At 38.8% G+C, this 16265-nt stretch overlaps 1 protein-coding gene across 2 annotated transcripts in view; it reads left to right on the forward strand.

Moving 5' to 3' along the window:
- gramd4a (GRAM domain containing 4a) overlaps window positions 1–16265 on the forward strand; it is a 52946-nt gene that overhangs the window by 1066 nt on the left and 35615 nt on the right. For both annotated transcript variants that reach the window (XM_032504927.1, XM_032504925.1), the window contains exon 2: window positions 9643–9856. The gene's annotated coding sequence lies outside the window, so the exon portion shown is untranslated. The remainder of the gene's footprint in view (window positions 1–9642; window positions 9857–16265) is intronic.

The raw sequence follows: 16265 nt of genomic DNA on the forward strand, positions 1-16265 counted from the left end.
TTTTTAATTTAAAGAACACAAGAACATTGTTTACACAAAAAACTGCCCCATTCCAGAGGTACATTTACAATAATATACATAACGTCATAATGTAAAAAACGTGATACAAATTCAAATCAATGTATTGTCGGTCTATGAGAAATGTATTAAACACAAAATTAGTCTTTTTAAATTAATTTATAGTGTTGCCATATTGATGCACTTCTTAATAGAATTGTCAAAGGTTTGGTTTGGAGATCATTTCTTCTTGTGACTGTGGAATTTTCCTAATAATAAAATTAACTGTATAAAAAATCGCATTACCTTCTAAACCTAAAATAATGTTGTTTTACTCAAATGTAATTGTTTTTCGCCCTATTTCTTTCCTACAAATTGTTGAACGTCAACCCAAAATATTGGGCTATACAGTGATAAACCAGATGACACATTCTACCTGAAACTGCACAATGATTTATAAAGCGCTGGGTTGATATGTTTACTTCCAATAGGAAGCTCTGACATCTAACATGTGAGAGCACTGTAATATAATGTGCTGTCAAACCAAAATAAAATTTCCCATTCTTATCATCGGGGAAGCAGGGACAAGCATTCAATTTCTGCAATGAATTGATCCCATCTTGTTCACCTCACACAGAGTACAATTTGGAGACACTTTGTCCCCATTGTCCATCTAATTTGAGAGAGAGGGCAGATTGACATGTTGTTACGGAAGTATTGATGGTTTATGTCCTTGTTTATATAACTGCATGGTAAAATAATAGCAGTAGAGTAGGAGGGACACTGCATGGAATGCATTGAGTGCCAGGGCAGGGTTATCAGAGGGTAACGACAAAGTATTTTAAGGCTGTCTATGGAAGCTAGGGTAGCCCACTGAATTTTAAATCATCCTTGTCGAAAAACTCCTTCTAAGTAATATCAGTGTTCCAATTGATGTTCATCAGGGGACTCCGACTCCATAATAGCTGTCATGTACCCAAACATTTTCAAAAAGAGCACAGGAAATTGGTTATGAACTATTTTATTTTATGCCTCAGAATGAAGATGAAAATGCCGGAAAAGGGCCAAATCATTATTAGCATATCTTTGGTGTTTATAACACAGACCAACTATTCAAAAGCTGCACTGAAAAAAAATAACCTGGACATGATGTTGGCTTTGAAATGCGTAACATAACTGACTTTTATTTGCGTTCAGCCAACTAGTTAGTACATGCTGCCCGTAGGGCTGCACTAGTGAGCTAGATAAAAGCTAGTGCATTCTTCTCATTCCTACCGTATCTTAATGGTTCTTGTTTCCAAATTTGTTGAGTTTGACTCTACTGAGACACCTGTTTAGCCTCCATCTAGTTCACCATACCTGCACTCTCCTCCCTTCCTCACACCCTCCCACTCCATCCCCATGGTTGGCATCAAATGAAAACATTTATGATAACAATGTGTATTCAGATTGAGACTTTGTTTCAACTTATTAAGAATGGGGATACCCAGTAACTACTTCTATTGGGTAGATAGTAGGCAGTTTGGTTGGAGAGGTGATACAATAGTTGCTTGTAGGCTTGTTAGGAAGAATGGGACCATACTTTGTTTCGTTACAGTCAGTTATTATTCATCACGCCAGTAGCCTGATGTTTTTTTTCTTCTGACCATCTGTTGCCTGTCTCTTCACTATGAATGCAGGAAAGTGATTAAAAAAAAAAGCTGAATCAACTCCTTGGAACATTTCTATTTAATTCTGGCAATGAAATGAGATTTCCAAAGGTCATGATAAAATCTCTCTCTGTCTCACAGTGTCTTATGAAACTTGTAGAAGTTGAGATTTGCTCTACATGTGAGCCTCCTGAATACCTCGATGTCGATACCGCAACGATATTGTAGGGTTGACTAATGGTGCTTTCACAAAATATTTACACAATGAGATTTTTGATAAATAATCATCAGCAATGTGGATAAAATGACTAAGTGGGTAAAGGCAAATAATAGAACAGTTAGAACAGTCTGGTAAGATCAGAAAATGAGCACTTTACTGTAATGCAGCCTTTAAAACCAGGAAAAGACAACACTTATACCATATTAAAATATCCAAAATCTAAGACAATATCTAGTCTCATATCATATAATATGGATATATTGCCCAGCTCTAGCCTCCTGCTATACTGAGCCTTGTTTCTGGGTCAATGACAAAGAGTTGGCAAGATGAGAAAATTGAAAATATTTGAAAAAGCTTTTTAACATTTTGTTAAAATGTAAGTTTTGTGTTATTGTACATTTTTATTTCATTTGAAATAGGATTTGCACCATTTTTTTTTTACAAAGGTAGGACCAAATAACCCTAAAATGTCAAGTGGTGTAACCACAAAGGACTGATAAATAATTAAAATTTAATTTACTTACATTGTTTGAGTGCACTCATAACTCTTATTTCAAAGTTTCACCCCAACATAGATTTTATAAGGATTACTTCTAAAAGTTAAATTTGTTATTGCAATATAAAGTGTTAGACGTGCTGTAAAAAAAACTTTCTAAATAATCTTGGACAAATTGTGTAAAAGTGTAGAGTATTACATTTTATTACATGGCTTGGTTGAATTCCAAGGAATTCTATGTGGTCTGTTATTTTCTTGATAACAGACCGTTGCTAAGTATAACACACCGTTGCCATGCATAGCAGAGCGTTGCCATGGTTACAGTTCCGTTCACTCTGGAGGACAGCAGCTATCAATCCGCTGGAAGAAGTCCGGATAATTGATCAGCTGTGGCTGCTCTGTCCTCCAAGCAATGACAGCAGATCTGGTTAGCGCCTATCGCTAGCCTACATCTTTCTAGGGCGGCTTTGGCTCAGTGGTAGAGCGGTTGCTGCCAATCGGAAGGTTGGTGGTTCAATCCCTGGCCCTGCAGTCCCATGTCAAAGTGTCCTTGGGCAAGACACTGAACCCCGAGTTGCCCCGGATGCTGCAGAGTGTAAATGTGTGTGGATGAACAGGTGGCACCTTGTACGGCGGCCTCGGCCACAGTGTATGAATGGTGAATGGTTCCTGTACTATGTAAAAGCGCTTTGAGTAGTTGTTAAGACTAGGAAACTTCATATAAATACAGCCCGTTTTATATATGATCGCTACGCAGTAATTTCAGCCGCAGGGTCAACAACACTAATTATTTAGCTGACATTGATTGTTGCAACATGTTTAACATTACAGGTGTGTCAACTGCAGCGGCTGTTGACACATCTGATTGGAGATTCGTTGTGTTCGCTATGAAAACCGCCTCGCTCTACATTATCCCTTACTTATCAAGCAATGATTAACCTGCACATGATCGTATTTGCAAGAAGAATACTGCTCACCCCATTTGACACAAACCAGTTGCACCAACCCACGTGATGCGTCAAAAACCTTCTGACACTACAAAGCATTGCAGTCAAAGTAGTTTATTAAACTTGGTAACAATTTACTATATTAGTGGTTACAACTCATTAGATTAAATTAAACAACTTACACCTTAACAAAGTGTGTGTGTTTGTGTGTGAGAAAGAGGTAGATAGATGGTTAAAAGAGAGAGGGAGAAGCAAGTCTATTTAGGGTTGTGTATGCCCTTCAACATATTTACAGTTAACTTATTCTGGTGCATTTATCTGAATTCTATTTGATCAACTTTAAACCGCATTTGTAATATTTAAGTAACATTTAATACTTAAATTAAATAACCCCTAAATGTAGGGTATTGTTTGCATTTTAACGATTCTGATTCCAATTCTGAGTCTTCCTTTTCAGTTACGGTTCTTATTGATTCAGATTCTTTGATGGGTGGAGTTTAAACGGGTCACATTCTTATTTCACAAATAAGAGGAAGGTTTTATTTCAATTCAGTGGTGGGTTGCAGTTTTACAGAGCTTTTTTAATGTAAAATAAAGCCACCTACTGCGCTCCATGGCTGCAGCACAACAAGCGCCTGTCGCTACAAAAACCAAAACTTGCGCATATTAAATTGGGAATTGATGATCGGATTCAAAACCAAAATCCTCCCTGTGATTCCATTAAAAAAAACGATTCTACTGGAATTGTAATTTTTGTAACAATTCCAAGTAGGAATCGGTTCTCGATGCCCAACCCTACTTAAATGTTTTAAATGTTTTAAAGTTGTTGTTCATGTACCACTTTTATCTTTTATTAAGAAATTTGCCCTTTTTAAGCAAGCTAACATTTTTGGTAAAAAGTTTTGAAGGTTGCACCACTTAGGCATTTTTGCCGTTATCCTCCACTTATTGTCTTAACACTGATTAAAGCCAAACTCTGTCAAATATGGCCTTTTTAAAATACGAATGTATTGAAGTAATATGTTTGTCTGTTTTTTTTTTATTTATTGAATTTAAATTTAATTTAACCTTTCATGGACACAGAACAAATTGCGGTCATGTCATTGACCGTTCTACAGAAACCAATCACCATGGATGATGATAGGATGGCCTTGCATGGTCGGATGCAGCACCTTTGAGGTAGAGCACCTGTAAAAGGAAACAAGGTTTTCATAAGTCCCCAAAGGGGAAACACTCCAGCTAACAAGTGCTTATTATCAAACTTTATCAACCTGACTGTCTAATGTCCCAGATAATACAGAAGGTGGCCTACTTGTGCGAGTGCTTTTTAAGATTTCACCATGGGCTCTGGAAACTTGTGATTAAGCCATTTCGTTGATATTGTATTGACCACCTCTCTCTCTCTCTCTCTCTCTCTCTCTCTCTCAATTCAATTTTTTCAATTTGCTTTATTGGCACGAACAAAGAAAACATGTTGCCAAAGCAGTTTACAGAAAATGCATATACATACTGTACATACGTACATATCACATATTAAATACATACAGTAGGTATCTTTTTCTCTCTCTCTCTCTCTCTCTCTCTCTCTCTCTTTAGGGACACAAACTAAAAAATCAAAGTACACGTACATTTTTTCCCCAAAAATGTTTTCTATCATTTTAGGTAGTTCCTGTAACTTTCATTTTTGTTTCAGTGTTTGGTTTGGTTTTTAATAGTTTCTTTTGTTGAGATAGTTGTGTTTTTTGCCCCGGTCATGTTTTTTGAGCGGACTTCGATACTGCGGCTCCACCGCCCCATTACCTCCGCAGACTCTTGCAACAAAAATGTATTTAAACAAAATTACTTTACATCTTCTATCTGGAATGTCATGGATCAACAATTGATGTTTCTTTAATGCTAGTTTTGAAATGCGCTTTAAAAATAAGGCATACCAACAGTCCAAAACCAAAATATAGTCAATTTACAGTGATATATAAAACATAATAAAAATCCTCACGGTGTCTTTGTCGTTTTAACGTTAGTATAATGACTTATATGACAAAAACGATTATCAAAATAGTTAATTGCACTTCTGTTGATTCAATATCAGCTCTAATAGAAACTACAGTATTTGAAGAGTATGTTACATGATCGGCTACGGTTATAAAATTGAGAAACACTAATCTGTAGGGCAACAGGCATTAGACTGCCTCTTACAGCCTAATATCCATGAATGACCGTGATTGGCTGTTGCATTCAGTGTGACCAAGAGTAACCTCAAGCTACTATGGGTTATGAGGAGAGATTACTCAGCCAGATAGATACACACACACACACACACACACACACACACACACACGCACAAGCACACTTGGAAACAGTAGACTGAACGCCTATACTGTAGTTTATTACAGCAAACACACACCAGGCTCGTTAAGCTCCTCACCCTTAACTAATGCAGTGTTTCCCATACATTGGTTTATTTATGGCAGCTGCCACGATATAAATGTTGACTGCCACAGATTGATTTGCTATTTTTTCTTTTTACTTTTATATAACAGGTGCCCCTCCCCTCTCTCTTTCTCTCTTTCAATTTCAATTGAAATTGCTTTATTGGCATGAATGTCAGAAATAACAATATTGCCAAAGCATCAAGGATAATTAATAATAAATAATCCTCTCTCCTCTCTCTCGCCACGCTCTCATCCTCTCAAACTGCTCATTCATCCCCTAACCCCCACCACCACAAATAGACTCTAATTCAGTGGGAAACACTGTAATGTAGGCAGTAATAATCAAGCACCGCGTGCGCGTGCGCGTGCGTGTGTGTGTGGCTACATTGTAATTTTGTTTTATGTGCACGTGTGTGTGTGCGCATTTCTTGCCAATATGTCGTTACATTGTCTGACTGCACCAGCCTCTCCCCAGGCTGGTGTGTTAGCGATGACTTCTGATTAGTAAAGGTGGATGGAGGGGTCCTTGTGTTTGTACATAACTGAACTAATGTATCATGAGGCCTGTTTGTGTGTATTCCCACAGTAACATTCACATAGTGATCAGACCTTGAGCTAAAGCCCCTTCCTCCTCCTCCTTCCACCTCCTCTTCCTGGCTTTTCTTTTCATCTTTTCATCCTCCTATTTAAGATGACGTTGTGGTTGAAACTGCCTCTGGACTAGAAAAATAAATAAAGGAAGATAAAAGAAAATAAATAAAGGAAAGGTAGCCTGAAGAACACTGCAGTTAAAGGATGTGAGGATTTGTGTAGAAATGAGTAATGTTCTGACAAATAAGTTTATAGGGGTGGGGGAAAAAAAATATTCTTAGATGCATGATTCTGTCTAGAACGATTCAATGCTCAATTCTGATAAGGTAATATATTTTTTTCTTCTTTTTTTTATTTTAAATGCGTTGATTTTAATTTAAAAGTTACTCTCTCCAGACATGTAGACATCAGAGAACAGAGTGACTGAAAGAGGATGCGATAATGGACTACAATTGCAAAAAAACTACAAAAAAACACAAAAATGTCAAAAAGGAAAAAAATAAATACATTTTGTATATATACTGTATATACACATGATTTAATAAGACATGCACGAAATAATTAGGCAAAACACATAAAGGCTGTTCATCTACTTCATGACATTACTTCTGACCACCTCATGTTGCCTTTTTTAAGAAGTCAATTCTCCACCTTTAAACATGACTGAGCCTCTGACATGGAAGATTACTGTGAGAGAAGGTGACTCAGCATGTTTAAAGCTTAAGCATGGAATGACTACAAAATAAAAGGGACAGAAGAGAAGGGAAGTGTTTATCAAGCTGCCAGTTTCCACCAAGGGAGTAAGCCTCTCTTCTCTAAGTGAAGCTCCCTATGGCGCCATTTTGATGCTACCAAGCCATCACCCGCCCTTAGCATTCCAATGACTGCAATTCATTTTGGCGCCACTTTGACAGCTAATAACTTTACATCTGAAGCATTTAAAGGCTATTTCTGTTGTTTATTTCTAAAGAAACCTAACAATGTATTAAAGGCTACATTACATTGTAGCTCACGTTATGGCTTCATAGCAGACGTTTTTGTAAAAATAGGCTAATGATTGTTTCCTTACCTCGCGACTTACTGTTGCACAGTAGAGGAATCACCGTATATTACAGGGTAAGCTGTTTAAGTTTAACTACTAATGTTAACTAGCATTTTAGTTAGCAATAATTAATTGTGCCTATGTTATATCCTAACATATACATAAGCTCTACGAGATTTCTCTTGGCACAGCTACTGGAAGACTTACAACTTTCAGACAAGTTTCTCACATCACATCTTTGTCGTCAAGCTCAGTTGGAGGCTGCGCAGGGCTTCTAATATCCTTCACTGGTCTCCGTCCAGAACAGCGGGATCTGTTGATCCATTTCTTTAACTGTCTATGGTTTCCGCTCACCAGTCACCTCTGCGATTTCCACTTGTATGTTCCCATGTGGGGGAGTTGTCTACATGGAAACGAAATATTTTTATTTGCCTTTTTCTTGTGTTCTTAGTCCCTCCAACACAGATGCCGGGAAGTTGAGGGGCAGAATAAGAGCATTGGAGCATCCTTTGAGGATTGATCTATTAAAGGATTTGGGATGTACCCTTTGACTATATTTACATAATATGAAAGTAATTGGGTTAATTACTTTTCTTACTTTTCATTCATTCAGCCTAAGTACCAGGTTAATGTGTAGTCACTGAAAAAAAGGTTGCAAGTCAACACTCTTCTGAGTTTTTAGAAATGTGAGTAAGTACGACAAAACAGTTCAGCAGTTTATCAGTCAGACAACCATCTTCGTAGTCTTGAAAGCTAGTCTTCCTGTCCGTGTGCTTCCAGTCAAGCAGATTAAATATCTTTGAGGATTACATCAAGAAGAGTAAAACTTAATCCCTTCCCAAATGACAAACAACCGCAGTCAAAAATCAACTCATTCATGTTGACTTCACATTCTGTGGCTTCGGGTTTAGCATTCCAAAAGAAAACACCAAAGAGATAGCACCTAGTAGCATTTGATCAAAAAATAATTGGTGTCATCACAGTAAAAGTCACTGTGAGCATGCTAGTGTTAATATTTATCATAAAGCACCTCATGTCTAAGTACATCTTCACAGAGCTGCTAGCATGGCTGTAGACTCTTATTCATGTTTGGCTAAAACCCCAAGTTACTGCTAGGGATATTCAAAATAGATTGTATTTTTAATATTTTTAATTATTTTTAATTTTTAATTCAAAGATAATCTTTAAACCAACCTAAATTTTCAGTTTTGGGTCTTGGAGACCTGGGCCCTCTTTTAAAGCTCAAAAACATACGTAACATTGTTTTATCAGCTTGATATTCCCAGACTTTCTTCTGAACATGATTTTAATGACACAGAGGCCCCAGCTGTAAAACATGGATTTCCATATGTTCTATATCTGTGATTGGTATTGACAATAGGGCTGGGCGATATGGAGAAAATCTAGTGTCACAATATTTTTGACCAAATACCTTGATGTCGATACTCCAACGATAATGCATCATCATAAATAATCATCAGTAATGTGGATATAATGACTAAGTAGGTAAAGGCAAATAATAGAAGAGTTACAACAGTCTGGTAAGATCAGAAAATGCACTGTAATGCAGCCTTTAAAACCAGGAAAAGACAACACTTATGCCATATTACGAAATTCAAAATCTAAGACGATATCTGGTCTCATATCACGATAATATCGATATATTGCTCTGCACTAATTTATTTATTTTTTAGATTATGTTTTTGAGCCTTTTTCCCCTTTATTCCGAGTGACAGTGGATAGACAGGAAAGGTGGGAGAGAGATGGGGGATGACACAGAGCAAAGGGCCGCAGGTCGGATTCGAAGCCGGGCCGCTGCAGAGGCCTCCGTCTACACGGGGCACACGCTCCTACTGAGTGAGCTAGAGGCCGCCCCTGCCCAGCTCCAATCAACAATACTTTTAACACAACACTACCCCTCCAAAAACCCATTACAATCTCTGTTTTTGAGTTTTATAACAGACATTTTGTAAATTATTTTGCTGTTGATAAATTACTTTTTAACAAAGTAGTCTAATATATTATATAAATATTAGTATTAGTATTCTAATATAAAGTATTTCTAATATATAAATTGTGGAATATAACCTTTTTGGGTGAAATTACGATACTATTTTTGCATTTTGTCACCTTGTGCAAGTCCAGTTTATAGCATAGGGAAGCATTACCACTTCAATACATTTGTATATATTAGAAAATAACTTTCAGAGGAAGCTGTTTATTACATAGCCATACCAACAGTAGCCCCTGTGGTTTGTATCCCTACAGGGTTGCCGTCAGCCATGTTAAGGTAAAGCCCAGGTGCGCGGTGTTGACCATGCTAAAGCGCCTGGACAAAATCCGCTTCCGAGGCCCCAGGACGAGAGACGACTTCACGGATCTGGCCGAGTCGCCGCCTGCCTCCGACAACGAATGTTGCGACGACATGCAGCTGAAGCCCAGAACAGCTCTGCGAGACACAGAGGAGCTCCTGCGAGACCCTGTGAGTGCTCACTGTATTACCTCGGTTGATGTCCTTTTTCTCATTCTTTCTGTCACTCTCCCTTTTGTATTTCTCTGTCTCTTCATGTATCATATTGAGTAAATGGTTATCTTGCTTATGACTTTTTAGCCTTGACTGGCTTGGACGAACACAGATAGCAGGGTTTTATTTTTTTGTACGTACTCATGAATTATTCCGTCTGAAGAGGACACTTTGACCTTAGTGTGATTTTACCATCATTTCCAGAACAACACCAAATAAAAACATAGCGAGGAAGAAAATCCGTAGCCGCTGTTTAACTTTTTTGTTGTTGTTTTAGCATCCTTAGCTATCTTACATGTGTAGGACTAAAAACAACACTGTTGTTTTGCTTAATCCCTGTTTAGTTTTTGATTGCTCCGTGAAGAAAAGGAGAATGATGGAGGAGGGGTTGTCATAATGAAAAAAATGGAAAAAGGACAGTGATACATATTTTCTTATGGGGGACATTGAATTAAGATGGCAATCAACAGCAGACAAGAACAGAAATAGTGAAAGCAGTAGTGAGATGAAGAGATATTGGATCACAGGAAGGGAATGGAAAATGAAAGGAGAGAAAAGATTAAAGCTGGGAAAGTGAAAAAGGAGGCAAGAGGACATCAGAAGATTGGACTCCGAGATGTCTAGAGGGGAGGAGATGGACAGGATGAAGAGGAAATGGTGAGAAAGGACAAACTTACCAGTCTTGACCAAAAAAAATCCAGATCATGTTTTCTGATATTTCTCCCTCCCACGCTATGTACTGTTCATATTTCATGGTATCTGCAGATCTCTATCATACTTGTGGATGACTACATTGGCAGTACCGTCGTCATCATTGTTCACATGCTCGGATTTGAAGATTTAAGATTACAAACACCGGATTAGTTGCTTGATTGTATCATTTCCTGAATGAAGGCCCCAGGGATCTCTGTCATTCTTTTACTTTCTCTCTTTGTTTCTCCTGAAATAGACAGCTGACATGACTGTTACATAGGATTGTTATTGTGTGTTTTCCTGCATCCCATTGAAAACTGCACAAGTCCTGGTGGTAAATGAGTGTTACTTAGTGACAAAACACCTCATCGGACCATAACCGTTCTGTGGGCATGTGCAACATGTGTATTTGGATGGTTGCACATGTGTCTTCCTGTGTGTACAGTGTGTCTGTGAGCTGCTGTTGTTTGTCTGTATGTGTACGGGTGTTTGCCTGCTTCAGTACCAGCCCACTGGGAGGACATTGCCCACATCACTGCCCTGATGTCACACTCAGTAACCCCAAAATAGATCAAGCTAGGCCCCTTCCCTGCTAGCACACACACACACACACACACACACACACACACACACACACACACACACACACACACACACACACACACACACACACACACACACACACACACACACACACACACAGTCTCTCCCACACAAAACAGGATGTTGCATTCAATGTCTAAAAGCTGCCCCTGCCTGGTGGAAATCTCATCCTCCCTGTGTATGCCCTTCATAGGTCCCTACTGGCCAATTGGAGCCCACCAGACAAACTCCTGGACCAGATCACATGACCTGCCTCAAATTACCTCATATGTTAAAACGAAGACAGAGCGTGCCCTTGGGCTACATGCACTGAAACTTTATGACAAACCAGCCTGTGTCATCCATACTAAATAGGCACAATGTCACTGGGCAGATGGTGTTCAGTCATTGCACAGAAGACTGCATGCAACCTCACTGGCCTTGTGTTACCTTTTCTGCTAGTGCAAGTGGCTTCCTCACTGCATTTGTTATACTTTGTGTCATCTTATTCGTTATCTATAGTAGTGGTAGACTGATTTTAGCTGATAAGCGGCTGTTACGTTTTCCCGGCATTATCTACAGACCGCCGTCCACAGGCAGCTCTGTGTTGCTTGAGACGCTGCAGTTCACGTGCAGATCATGCACTGCCCCTCCACCACTAGCACCATGGCTTAAATTAAATTACAAATCAAGCACGTTATTTTTTTCAATGGCTGCTTTTTGAGATTATTGTTAAATTATTCACAGGAACACGCCGACCTATTGGGACTTTAGCTTATATACCGTATCCCCCAGAGTTAGACAAGTCGATACATACCCTTCTCATCTCCATACGTGCCGTAACTCTGTCTGACGTCCTCAGCATTAGCTTAGCCTAGCAAAGATCCTGCCGGTAACTGGTTCCAACTATGTACTGCTCCTTATAAGTGGCAAAATACCGCCAACATGTTCTTATTTACATGTTCCCACAGTCTATCTGTGATTTGTATAGTCACAGGGTGTACAAATAACAAGGTCACATGAGACACAGCCATCTTCAAACCGCATACCAACTGGGAACTACATTCTCAGAAAGGCAAAGCAGTGATACTTGGATGGAGTGATTGCATAGACAGTTAAAGAAATAGTTATTAACGCAACACCGAAAAGCACAGTTACTTCCGTCAGCAAAACCAATGTGAATAGCTAGCTAGTAGCGAACAACACTGGTGATCATAGCTGACTTTGAAGAATTGTCAGAGGATTTTCACTTGGTATCAAACCAAGATCCAGAACCATATCTTTTTGAGCAAACACAATGGTTCTTGAAGGTGGCTACAGGTGTATTTGGATCCATATCCAGAGCAAGTATAGCCATAGATTCAGCGGTCAGCATTTTTGGTTGGACATGGTATTACCTGATCCCCCCTGTCAATTGTCGCAGCAAACACCCATGATTGTAAACTATGGTTTTAGTATCTAGTAATTGTTGACTCTATTACTCTAACTCTGAGCAAACTCCAGGCGAACGCTCTGCTCCGTGACCCGGGCTTCTCAGGTGCTGCGAGCGAATCACTCCGCCCAAGTAGCAGAAGTAGCACTGCTTTGCCTTTCTGAGAATGTAGTTCCCAGTTAGTATGCGGTTTGAAGATGGCTGTGTCTCATGTGACCTTGTTATTTGTACACCCTGTGACTATACAAATCACTACATGTAAATAGGAACATGTTGGCGTTATTTTGTCACTTATTGGGAGCAGTAGCTAGTTTGAACCAGTTACATGCAGGATCTTTGCAAGGCTAACAAATATATTTATGAAAAAAAATAATTTCTTTTTTTTGATTGAAAATCTCTCAAATTTACAATTATGATTAGAAGCCACTTGACTAACCGTCAGTACTGAAAACTTCTTAAATTTGCCGCTCCATGCAGAAGTCAGTACTCTTAGTAGTGATTATAACCAAATCTCTTATCTATTTCAGTATTATTTTAAGGGTCATTAATCAACTCTATAATGGAAAAAATAAATCAATCAAAATACAGTCTGCCATTCTGAATTTTAATCTCTCCAAAATAAATAAGTAGTTTAAATAAGTAGTTAAAGTCAAACTGCGAGGTTTTTTTTAAAAGTTTTTGACTATCCTATGATGATCAAATGTGTGTTTTTGCCAGCTAGCTAGTATGAGGTGCTGTGGATTGCACCCTTGCAATGCTGCTGTTGAGGATTGCACTTGTCTTTACTAAAAAGACTGCTGCCTAAATAACTTTGGTAGTTTGAAGCTTTGTTCTATGATAGGACATGCACGTCTGGTCTGAGCTGAAATGTTTCGTGTTTTATTAAAGTGTTTTATTTGTATTTAAAGTAGCAATATTTGAGTGTGCAAATTTTGCAGAATTACACTTCCGGGCAACTAGCTTGAGTACTTGTCAGACAGTGTGCACCATTTTAAAACAATCGGAAAATAAAAGCTTTAACAGGAAATCAGGTTGGGTAGGAAGGAGGGTGTATGGTTTCTCAGAAAAAGTGAAAGTAGAACAGGAAGTTAAGATAACAATGTCTGAAAAGGATAACCACTATATCCCTTACACTGTCAAACATTTTCTTTGTTTTAAAGATTATTTTTCGGGCATGTTCAGCCTTTTTTTTTCATATGATTTGATAATACATGAAAGAGGAGCGAGAATAACATGCAGCAAAGGGCCGCAGGTCGGAGTCAAACCTCAGGCCGGCTGTGTTGAGGAGTAAACCTCTATATATGGGCGCCTGCTCTACCTACTGAGCTATCCGGGCTTCCCTGTCAGCATTTTCTGCCACCAGCAGAGGATTTATAATTCGTTTTGCTAGCACATTTCATATTATTAACTCAATAAACCTGTTACTGTTGACAGCATAGTAACGTAGCATGATGTGCCATAAACACCTGATATTCACAGATTCAAGTTTTTTTTTAACTTTGTGGCTTCCGCTGATTCTCTGAAGCAGTTACCATTGTCTGGACGTCTTTACATCACCAATTTTTATAAAATGTGCACAAGTACTGTTACACCTATGTGGTCCGTCAGTGTCCAATACCATTTTTCGTGACATACTAATTCTGTTAATGGTTAAGTATTGAACATGGATGATTAAAAATACTACCACCAGCCTTCTGCACCAACAGTATGCCAAACATGGAGAAGGTCTCTCTAGTGATATGTGTGTTTATGAGCAGAACAAGGTCTTGAAATCACACCTTCTGTAAGAAAGTTTCCTACTGTGGGACACATTGAGCCTCATGAGAGAGTTGCAGTCTTAAAAAGCACACGCCTTTTCACAACATAGAAGAAAGAGTATTTAAAATATGTGAGACCCCTGGAGTGGTTCTTTTTGATGAACCAGACATTTCTGTGTCAGTTCTGCACTCAGGCAAGTGTACAACCCATGGACATTCACTGTCTCCTTCTAGAGGTTGAGTGCAGAGAGAGGAAGAATGGAATGAGGAGAAAACGGATCAAATGAGAAGTACAACAGATGACACGATAAAAGCTTTGTCTTAGGACGACAGCAGGAAATTGCTGATCTGAAGAAGAGAGGTGCAGAGCTGGGTCCAAGGGTGGAAACCGTGTCTTGTCTAGTTAAGCCACAACTCTAGGCAAGTCAGTGGACAGGTGGAAATGCTGTATTATGAGTTTAAGTATGGACAAGACACAGCACATCCCAACTTATCCGGTCACAGACAAAAGTGTAAAATCATGAAAACACTTGAAATCTAATTTTTGTTTTGTTTCATTTTAACCAGGACATAGATAAATGTAGACAAACCGTGAACAACAGTAGAAACAGAAACCAAACTAAGACAGCCATCACAGCAGCAGACTAAAAATACAAATGGTGTTATTTCAGGTAGACTAATAGCTGGTTTGATTTGCACTGAGAGATGATCTTATGGAAAGTTCCCCATGCCAATCTCTAGGTATGGTGAAGGGTTATTTTAATTCCAAAGGCCAAGGGAACTTTATCAGGATGCATAGTATCCTGAGCCATAAAATAACTGGCCTTCAATAATAAAAATCTGCCGGCTTCTATGGGAATTTAACATAGGGGTGTGTACACTCATGCCCTCTGTATTTTAAGGAAGAACATTTATGTATTTACAATACATTATTCATTCACAAAGAAAATTGGTGTCCTTAAAAGGTTGGATTTTCCAAATAAGGCATTAAGATCAATTTCCAAAAGATTTTGTATTCCTCTTTTTAATCAACTTTAGCATGGGTGTGTGAACTTATGCAAGCCACTGTATATTTTACACCAGAATGAGAAGTAGCAAAGTACAGTAGTTATGAATATCACAACATTAAGGCTTTAACAGCATTCAGTAACAAATTGTTTAAAACAAAAACAAGTCGTGGAAGGTAGATAATGGAGTTTTACAGCAGGACAAAGTGAGATTCCAACGCTCACATCAGCTTCAGACCTGACAGAGGGAGAGGGGGAACATAATAATTAATCAGCCGATAATCGCCTAGGGTGACCTCAGGGCTTGTCCTACTTTTGACAGCCAGGTGGTACTGACAGAGTTGAACGGCCGCATTAAATGACATGAAGGTGTGCTTACATTCTGTACCGTCCTTGGACCAAACCATTAGCGATTTTAACTTTTAAAAAAACATCTTTTATCTTTTAAAAAAACAAAGCTGACTGAATCCAAACCAAAGAGGATTGTAGCTGAGCCCTCGTAATGCAGCAGAACTTCTTTTCCCTCCCACAGTCTGCTCCTTTCATCTTCTCCATGTCCTCCACATATATTCTTTCTGCCTCTCCTTTATCCTCCGGTCTCCATTTCATTCTGACTCTGCTTCTCTTTTTGTTTCTCTCCTTCAGTCAATGTCCTTTTTCTTTGCAATGACACACTTCTAGAAGAGGCTTCCATTTATTTTCTTTGGAGTGTTTCTTTATTCAGGGACGCTCTCTCCATCTCTGTCTCTATGTCTCCCCACCCCCTTATCTTGTTAGGCTTTGGCTCTCTTCCAAAAGCATGTTTTCAGGTCAATGCCAGTTTTGCGCTATCTCACTCTTTCTCTCTCCCTCCCTCCCTCCCTCCCTCTCTCTCTCTCTCTCTCTCTCTCTCTCTC

The sequence above is a fragment of the Etheostoma spectabile genome, chromosome 23, assembly GCF_008692095.1.
Source record: "Etheostoma spectabile isolate EspeVRDwgs_2016 chromosome 23, UIUC_Espe_1.0, whole genome shotgun sequence".
Classification (NCBI taxonomy): domain Eukaryota; kingdom Metazoa; phylum Chordata; class Actinopteri; order Perciformes; family Percidae; genus Etheostoma; species Etheostoma spectabile.